This window comes from Meles meles, chromosome 8, assembly GCF_922984935.1.
Source record: "Meles meles chromosome 8, mMelMel3.1 paternal haplotype, whole genome shotgun sequence".
Lineage (NCBI taxonomy): Eukaryota > Metazoa > Chordata > Mammalia > Carnivora > Mustelidae > Meles > Meles meles.
In genome coordinates, this window is record NC_060073.1 from 57,816,777 (window position 1) to 57,827,534 (window position 10,758).

A 10,758-nucleotide genomic window follows, 5' to 3' on the forward strand; every position below is an offset into this window, starting at 1 on the left:
GCATACTCTTTTGTGTCCTCACAAAATGCATGACAAATATGTATCATTAAATTGTATGTACTTGGAAATACATACCTCCCTAGGACCCATTCTACCTATTTCCAAGGGGTAAAACAAATGAATCACGTATTTAAGGATTGAATAGTTGAGCAAGGTCTTCACCAGGGTAAAGCCTGGGAACTGTGCCTCATTCTATAAGCTTACATCAAAGTAATGACATTCTGTATTTTCAGAAAGGGTGAGACTATTTTTCATTTCTCCATCTGCTAAAGCCCACAGCTTTCTCCTAAGCAATAACAAATTATGGAATTTTTCCCATTTGGTGGAGTAATATCCAGGCGATAAGGTCTGATCCAAATTTCTACATTCTTAAGATATTACCTGTCTGGATTAGACCCCATGCCTCTTTCTAGTCAGTGTACGAACAATACTATTGTGAATTTCCTTAGTTTTTATACTATAGACGATGGGGTTGACCATGGGTGGGAAGAAGAGGTAGGCATTGGCCATGACAGTCTGGAGGAGTGGAGGTAAGTGTTGCCCAAAGCGATGCAGCAAGGAGAGGCTGATCATGGGCACATAGTACACAAGAACAGCACAGATGTGTGACACACATGTGCTGAGTGCCCTCCACCTCCCAGTCCCAGAAGCTATTCCTAGTACCGTGTGAAGAATCAACACGTAAGAAACCACAATGAGCAATGAGTCCAGCCCAAATGTGGAGGTAATGACAAACAGACCCAGGATGCTATTGGGGCGGGTGTCTCCACAGGGCAATTTGATGAGATCTGAATGGAGACAGTAAGAGTGTGTGAGGTTATTGTAGCCACAGAATGGCAGGCCCTTCAGGAGGAAGAGCAGTGGGAACATGAGCACTACACTTCGAAAGGCAATGGTGGCACCCATCCCAATGATGCGGGGGATTGTCAGGATGGTTGTGTAGTGTAGTGGGCTGTAGATGGCCACAAAACGGTCTACAGACATAGCCAGAAGGACACCTGACTCCATGATGGTAAAAGAATGCATTGAAAACATCTGGAGCAGACAACCACCAAAACTGATATCATTAATTCCACAGAGGAAAATTCCTAACACAGTGGGCATGGTGGAAGCAGAGACCCCAAGTTCAACAAATGCTAGCATGGCCAAAAAGAAGTACATGGGTTGGTGCAAAGCAGGATCAATCCGGATAATATGAAGAATGATGCCATTTCCTAGGAAGATGAGGATGTACATCAGGCAGAAAGGGATGGATACCCAGATGCGCTCTGCCTCTAGTCCCGGAATGCCAACAAGAGTGAATGTCGCAGGCGTGAATGCAAGGGACCCATTGAAAATGTCATGGTGAGACTTCTTTCGAAGACACAGGAAAGCACATGGGGTCTGGAGAATATAAATCTCTGGTCAGTTATTATACATCAAATTTCAATCTCTTGATAGTCTTATTTAAAACATTTTCTTACCAAAGAGATGGGAAACTTATTTCTGAATCATCCTGTGTGGAAGAGAAATCTGTTTAGACATGTAGAAGAATATATCTCCGTGGGCTACCTGCCAAACACAAAAGGCATGAACAGAAATCTCCACTGGGCCATTTATGGCAGGGAAACCCAGTGATAATAGGCATGGAAATGACAGATTTCCATGGAAATTGAAGACTGAAGAAAGGTCTGGTAATTTTCTGCAGTTTGTAGAGGAGTGAATGTAAGTAGCAAAAGGAATATAACACAGTAATAAAGAGAATTCATGATTCTAAAACTTAATAGAATTATGATCTTGGGATATCTGAGATCCATATATTTGATATAAATATAATAGTTACATAGGAAAATGTATGTAAATTGTTTGTCATTATATTTGGAACAGTAAATACTCAACACAGGAAATAAAAGGAATAGTTAATTATTAGAAAACAGGACTAATTTCTCCTAGTTTTTAGTATTTTTTTTAAGATTTCATTTATTTATTTGACAGAGATGACAAGTAGGCAGAGAAGGAGGCATAGACAGAGAGGGGGAAGCAGGTTCCCTGCCAAGCAGAGAGGTCGATGTGGGGCTCGATCCCAAGACCCTGGGATCATGACCTGAGCCAAAGGCAGAGGCTTTAACCCACTGAGCCACCTAGAAACCCCAGTTTTTACTATTTTCCAATGTCCTTTTTTTAACTTACCAGTTCACTCTTTCTCCATCTACTACCCATGGATGATGGGGAAAGCTGCTCTGTATTTTGTAGGAGGGTAAGCATCTCCTGCTGGAACCTGGGGTCCACAACCATCAGGATCTCACAAGCTGAATATGATGGCAAGGATGGAGGTTAGGGCTAGAGCTCATTATATGGGAATAAGTTCATTAACACTAAACTCTACTAACCTATAGTAGAGCCTTGGGTGTGAAGGTGAGGAACCAGATGTGGAATTCAGAATGAAGCTTGGGATAGAGACGGTGCATGAAGTTGAAGTCTTCTTCTCATAGTGAGTTGGTACTCTTGGTTAGGTATAACCAGTGGAATGCTAATAAATGTTTAAAAACCAACTCTCTGAGTAAAATGGCCTGATCTGTACCAGTTGCCAATTTCTTGAGTTTAAATACTGACACTATGAGCAAATTTCAAGATATCAATGTGATGCCTCCGAATGCAGAGCTGAGATGTTAATAAGCAGCTTTTCCAACCTGGTGCAAGGCAGTTACCAGGAGAGCATTAAATGTAACTCAACTGATCCTATATATCAGATACTTTCTTACCAGGTGAACTGGCAGCAGACACATCAATCCATGCCTCCCCTTCCTTGCTGTTTCCTTCTAACCAGGTCATAAGCATTGTTAGTACTTTCCTTTATATGATCTTAACTGATCATCATGGGAGGCAGGGTGAGACAGAATACTTCAGGGAGCAATTAACCAAGAATAATTATCCTTGGAAACTTCATCAGAATTCCAGAGAAAGAGAGAACACAAGTCCTGCTGACAGTCTTGGCCAGAAATATATGTTAAGGGTATAAAGATACAAAAGAAGAAAAAGAAAGAACAAATTATTTTATCATTATTATTTAAATACAGAAAATTTGTTTACATTTTTTTCATTCCTTTTTTAAAATTAACATATAATGTATTATTTGTTTCAGGGGTACAAGTCTGTGATTCATCAGCCTTACATTTTTAATATGTTTTTTTCCTTCCACTATCTTTTGATTTCATTTTTGTTCTCTAAAACATACGTGGCATACATAATTTTTATGTAATAAACATTTTTTCTTTATGACAAATACTTTTTATTCTTAAACAGCTATTCCATACACAAATTCAAAAATAGATACACTTATGGAGATATAGATAAAGATAGAACTGCAGATGGAGATAAGAAGTGATCTATGAAACAAGATGGGATTGGGAGGGAGACAAACCATAAATGACTCTTAATCTCACAAAACAAACTGGGGGTTGCTGGGGGGAGGTGGGATTGGGAGAGGGGGAGCGGGCTATGGACATTGGGGAGGGGAGGCGAACCATAAGAGACTATGGACTCTGAAAAACAACCTGAGGGTTTTGAAGGGTCAGGGGTGGGAGGTTGGGGGAACAGGTGGTGGGTGATGGGGAGGGCACGTTTTGCATGGAGCACTGGGTGTTGTGCAAAAAGAATGAATACTGTTACGCTGAAAAAATTAATAAAAAGGAAAAAAAAATAAAAAAAAAAAGAAGTGATCTAGACAGTGATAGACATAGAGACAATAAAAGTGATGGAGACTTTAAAAGAATTGAGAGAAAGTGAGGAGAGAGGAGAGAATTTTACTCTATCTCGAATTTGTTTTGGCAACATGGGTAACTAAGGGTTTCATCTAATTATTCACAAATGTAGAAGCCATTTTTTTCAATACATGTATTGATATATAATCTGGTGCTTCCTCAACCATTTTGAAGGAATATATGTTTTAGTTTAAATTTGTATATAAATATGGATCTATATCTAGACTCTGTATTCTGCCTTTGGCTCTAAATGTCTATTATGTCATATTCATGGTGCTACAATTATTATTTTTATAATATGTAAGTTCATATCTATCTGGTCAAGTAATTTTTAAAAATTTTCTTACTAATGTCTGTGTTTCTTCTTCTTCTTTTTAATTAATTCATTTATTTTTTCAGCATAACAGTATTCATTTTTTTTGCACAACACCCAGTGCTCCATGCAATACGTGCCCTCCCTATTACCCACCACCTTGTTCCCCCAACCTCCCACCCCCGCCCCTTCAAAATCCTCAGGTTGTTTTTCAGAGTCCATAGTCTCTTATGGTTTGCCTCCCCTTCCAATTTCCCTCAACTTCCTTCTCCTCTCCATCTCCCAATGTCCTCCATGTCATTTGTTATGCTCCACAAATAAGTGAAACCACATGATACTTGACTCTCTCTGCTTGACTTATTTCACTCAGCATAATCACTTCCAGTCTCGTCCATGTTGCTGCAAAAGTTGGGTATTCATCCTTTCTTTTCTTTCTTTCTTTTTTTTTTTTATATAAACATTTAATGTATTTTTATCCCCAGGGGTACAGGTCTGTGAATCACCAGGTTTACACACTTCACAGCACTCACCATAGCACATACCCTCCCCAATGTTCATAACCCCCTCCCCCTCTCCCAACCCCACCTCCCCCCAGAAACCCCCAGTTTGTTTTGTGAGATTAAGAGTCATTTATGGTTTGTCTCCCTCCCAATCCCATCTTGTTTCATTTATTCTTCTGCTATCCCCCTAACCCCCCATGTTGCATCTCCACGTCCTCATATCAGGGAGATCATATGATAGTTGTCTTTCTCCAATTGACTTATTTCACTAAGCATGATACCCTCTAGTTCCATCCACATCATCGCAAATGGCAAGATTTCATTTCTTTTGATGGCTGCATAGTATTCCATTGTGTATATATACCACATCTTCTTTATCTAAGCAGTACAACCCAGCATGTATAAAAAGAGAGAAATGATGCATATATAAATATTAAAACCATAAAATAAGCCAGACACAAAATATAAATATTATATTATTCCACTTATACAAGTAAGGAAATTTATAAAATGTAAAGTAGATCAGAGGTTACCAGGGGGAGGAAGAATTATTGGTTAAGAGGTATAGTTTCCCATAGCAATCTGATCTGTCAATCAAAGAAAGGCAAATAGTGTGTATTTTCACCCATATGTGGAATTTAGGAAACAAAACAGATGAACGTGTAGGCAGGGAAAGAAGAAGAAGAAGGAGGAGGAGAAGGAGGGGAAAGGAGAGAGGAGGAGACAAACTACAAGAGATTCAATGATAGAGAACAAACTAAGGACTGATGGAAGGAGGTATGTGGGGGATGGGCTGGATGGGAGATGGGTATTGAGGAGGGTACTTGAAGTGATGAGCACGGGTATTATATGTAAGTGATGAATCACTGAATTTTACTTCTGAAACCAATTTGCAGTGTATGTTAACTAGCATTTAAGTAAAAATCGGGGGGGGAGAAAAAAAAATTTTGAGTATTCCCTCTGTTTTAATAAAAATGTATTTCTTCCTCCCAACCTCCCAAAAAGAAAAGAGTTTCTATTTTGGGTGATGAAAAATTTTGGAATTGGTGGTGATAGTTATATAACAATTTTAATATTATTAATTTCACTGAATTGTATACTTAAAATTATCATTATAACAAATGTTATGGCACATATATTTCACCACAATAAAGAAAGAAAAAAATCAGTATACAAGCAATCAAATAGATTAGCATTTAATTGGGATTATGTTGAATTTACAGATTATTTTAGGGTCAATATCATTACAATGAACAATATGCAATGAACATTTCCTACATTTATTTTAGGCACACTTGTTTACCAGTTCATTTTATTTAATTTATTTTTTTATTTTTTAAAGATTTTATTTATTTATTTGAGAGAGAGAGAGTGGGCAAGAAAGAGAACATGAACAGGGAGTGGGGCAAAGGAAGAGGAGAGAGAGAAGCAGACTCCCCACTGAGCAGGGACCCCTGACACAGGGCTCCATCCCAGGACCCTGAGTTCATGTACTGACCTGGAGGCAGCCCCTTAACCAACTGAGCCACCCAGGCATCCCTTGTTTACCATTTTAATTAACATCATTTTCTATTTAATTTTTCCATTCGTTATACCTGCTATACAACAGTATTGACTTTCCCCCAGCTTTATTGAGGTATAACTGACAATCAAAAATCACTTATATTGGATGTGTGTAACTGATGACACAATACACAATATAGGTATACATTATGAAATATTCACGAAAACCAAACCAATTAACATATCCATCACTTCATACCTGTACCATTTTCCTAATTTTTTCACTTTTGCCATGAGAATACACAAGATCTATCCTCTCAGCAAATTTCAAGTACACAATACAGTACAAAAATTTGTGGATTTGTATGCTGTGTTTATGGAATTCCATTAACTTTCCTATGCTTTATAAAGCCTAAGAAAATAAGTAAATAAATAAACAAATAAAAATCAATTGATAAAATCTAGAATTTGTCTTTTTTCTTTCTCCAATTCTTATACTTCTTTAACTTGTATTAGCTAAAACCCCAATTATAATACGATATTCTGTAACAGTCTTTACACTGGGTATACTAGTCTGTTTAGCCTCTTCATGCTTTGGGGTACATTTTCTTGATGCCGTATTCTTTATGTCACAGAGTTTCACCATGGCCGAAACCATTTAGGGCAGAGCAAAAACCGTAAGAAGGAAGATTTATTCTTCTGACTCTGTTGTCTTCAAATCTACGTCTGGAGAAAGGTATTGCTCAGCTACCCAAATGACATATTCTTTAATTCTCTAGGTCTCAGAGTCTGATACTAAATCACCCAGCCTCTTCCTGTTATGAAAGACTGTTCTCACCTTAACAACCTTTTAGAGTCCTGTTTGTTTAATTGCATCTGCAAGAATATGTCAGTTTTCTCTAAGCTCCTCCAGAGCTCTCCATCTCTACCTTGTGGGCTATTCCATCTTTCTTAGTTATTGTTACCCAGCTGATGATTTAGTGGTCAGGAGACAGTAGGATATGGAGCATCACCTTCAAAATTTCCAGGACAATGGCTCAGGAAGCGTGCCTCCAGCAGGTAAGAACAGACAGAGGTCTCCTAACTCCTTCAGCATCTACACATCCCTGAGCCCTCAGCCTGAAAGTTTCTTAAAATTAAAGCTGTTGGGGCACCTGGGTGGCTCAGTGAGTTAAACCTCTGCCTTCAGCTCAGGTCATGATCTCAGAGTCCTGGGATTGAGCCCTGCATTGGCCCTCTGTTCGGCAGGGAGCCTGCTTTCCCCCCTGCCCTCTGCCTGGCTGCTTGTGATCTATCTCTCTCTCAAAATAAATAAATAAAATCTTTGACATAAAAAAAAATTAAGACTGTCAATTCAATCATTATTTATCTTATCGTATTTCATAATTCTGTGTGGGAAATTTGCATATTCTTAGTTTCCTACTGCCCAAATCAAGCATTAAAAATTCTTCTTCTTTAAAGCTCACTTAAACCACTCATATAAGCAAATATTTTGTCGAATATTGTCATCTATTTACTCTACACCTCCCCATCATTCCTTGGAGAATCTGCACTTGAACCAGAATCCTATTGGCTGCAACTTTTTATCAACCTTTTCTGTGACTTCCATATCTAGGAAAATGACCTGTTCCAACCATTTTCTACAAATTATTATTAGCAGAGTTAGGTTCAGTTTGGTGGATTGGTTTCCTTAGAGTCTTTGTTCATAGAAATTATCATCATCATCAAAATAAAATCTATATTTATTAAATGTGAAGTACATCATCTGTCATATTTCATTTAATTATGAATCCAATAAAGAAGGTACTAAAAGAATTCCATTTTACTACTCAAAAACCAAGCAAAACAAAACACAAACATTATGTGCATAAACAAGTGTCTTGAGAATATTCTAAAATTCTCTGCCTCATTTTTTCTTTCAGAGCTTTTTGCCTCATTTATATGTTTTGGATAACCTGACATGGTATATTTTTGTCTATCACTCATTGTCATTCTCTTTATCATTTATTACATAGTATTGTGTTTATTTTTCCTTTCTCCTCCTTTCTATTTTTAATACCTGTCTGTAAATTATATCTCTCACATTTTCATTATTTTATAAGTGTCAAATCCAGTGTCAAATATGCAGGACAGTTAATATTTAAACTGATAAGTTGAACAGTCCGAGAAAGAGTATTCTTCAGCTTCTCCAAGGTGAATAATGCAGTATATTACTCCTCAGAATGCAGAAGTACTTTCCAAAGTCATTTTGGGTTTTAACTTCTATGGGTTCTTTCCACAACAGTGATAAACAGAAACTATATTGGAAGATGCCAGAATTTGAAATTTTACTCTTTAATTTCTCAGTCAGTATTTCTCTCTGGTGAATATAAATGAGCAAATGGAAACCTTGTGAAACTTTGAGTTATTGAAGGGATTCATGTTTTATGCAGAAGATTGTACAACCCACACTCTATCTGATGTAGAGAGCAGAAATAAATGATCTCTTATCTCCTGATTTAAGAGGAAGACAGTTATAATCCAGGCAATCAAGCTTTCAGAGTTAGTTATTAAATTTAGACAACCAAAAACTTGTAAGATGGCATGTGGTAAGAGTGCGACATCACTTGGAATATTTCTAAATGGTAACATGATGTTTACATTGCTGGGCTTGCTTCTTAAATGAGAATAATGTATTCCATGTCTTCCAGATCTCATTTGCCACACTCTATATGTGAATAACATGGAAGGTAGTATATTATGATGTCACTTTATTCACATTGTTTTTTTTCTATCATGTACCCTTTAAATAGAGACATTATCTATTCTCCTGAAAAATATATCGATAAGGATCACACACACACACAAACAACATATTTCTTAAACTTAATGTCACTCACTACCTTCCCATACTCAGTGCTTCAGACTTGTATCTGTTCACTGTAGAGATGGACCCCTCTTATGTTCCCTCATTTATTTATCCAGAAAACTGCATTCTGATACATGCAGAGCAGTCATTTACTGGATTGGTAAATTGGTCTACTGATGTCCAAAATATCAATTAAGCATAATAAAGCATAGTCCTTTATACTTCTCACAGTTCCAGGGGAGAAATGAGCCTCCCAATGGCAGAGAAGCCATGGGGATATCCCCAGATAAAGGGATGAGTGTGGAGGCAGGCATTGGGAGAGTTAAAGAGGAGAAAGACTCTTAGATTGCTACAAATTATTTGTTTGTAAAGAAACTCTCCTTTAGGGGCGCCTGGGTGGCTCAGTGGATTAGGCCGCTGCCTTCGGCTCAGGTCATGATCTCAGGGTCCTGGGATCGAGCCCCACATCGGGCTCTCTGCTCTGCAGGGAGCCTGCTTCCTCCTCTCTCTCTGCCTGCCTCTCTGCCTACTTGTGATCTCTCTCTGTCAAATAAATAAATAAAATCTTTAAAAAAAAAAAAAAAGAAAGAAACTCTCCTTTACTAGTTTTCTGTCCTCCCCCATCTCCCACTGAGGCACAGACACTGAGTAGTACTGCTGTCAGCTCTTGACGAAGAATCTGTTTCTCATATGCCTCAAACGAGTCCTCATAAGTACAATATGCACTCATAAAAAACATGTATGGTTATCCCTTCATATGCTTACCAGAACCATGAAAACACATTCACACTCTCCAGGTATCACTAACTGAAGGATTGTTTTCTAAGCTTGTACATTTACTAATCCTGGGCTTTCCTCTAGTGAAAAACACTTGAACAGTGGTGATATGGATTTTTTTTTAAGATATGGATTTTTGAATGATTTATGTGATAAATAGACTATGAGGAAGTGATTTATTAGGCAGTGGATTATCATGAGTGGGTATGAATTCTATAGAAATGATAACAATAGACTAAGTTTTGTCACTCAGGGTAAGTTTCATTTAGAGTGGAATCTAAACAACATATGACATCTGGTCTTGGAAATGTATACATATATACGAGGTAGATAAATATATGTAGATATGTATATATCCAAGGGAAAAAGCACAATGTTCCATTAAGAATGGCAATCGTGACATATTGAATTTAAATCTTCTGTATTCTGGGCTCAAAGAGTATAAAATAGCTAGGATTCTATGGATTAAAAAATATATATGTACATACATATACACATTGTATAACTCACAGGGAATTTTATAACCCCGGGTTTAGACCACTGGCTTTGACTTATTAGGTGTTCAATAATACATGTAGGGTACCTAAAAACAGTACAGAATATTGGAAAATTAAAAAAAAAAACTTCACAGAAGGATACATACATTTGTTTCAAAAAATACTTTTTTTCCCCAGAAGCACACATGATATGAATCACTATGACAATATCCTCTTGAAAATACCAACCTGTACATGAGTCCAGATACCACAAGGTAGCCTTATTTTTGCTACCCATATTGTATTCCTTCAAGTTCATGGAATATAAAAAGAATTTCAAAAGGAAAGATAATCCTCACTTCTATGATATCCTTAAGAAATATCTTTGCTTCCTAAAATCTGGCCCTTCCATCATTTCTTCCATTGAGAATAAAAAAATGTTTATTTCCTCTGCTTAAAGATTTATTACTCCTCCATTGAATCTATGATTCAGAAAATAAAAGGATGGTGTTTGGAGAAGATCTCATGTCCTAAAAAATTTTACAGAAATCACCTAGGCTAGCTCCTTTTCTCCACCCTTCTCTACTTTGATAACGGTACC

The 10,758-nt window shown here is 37.3% G+C and overlaps 1 pseudogene; it reads right to left on the bottom strand.

Annotated features, from left to right (window-relative positions):
• Positions 1–390: 390 nt before the first annotated feature.
• LOC123948749 lies at positions 391–10,455 on the bottom strand (annotated as a pseudogene).
• Positions 10,456–10,758: the final 303 nt, after the last annotated feature.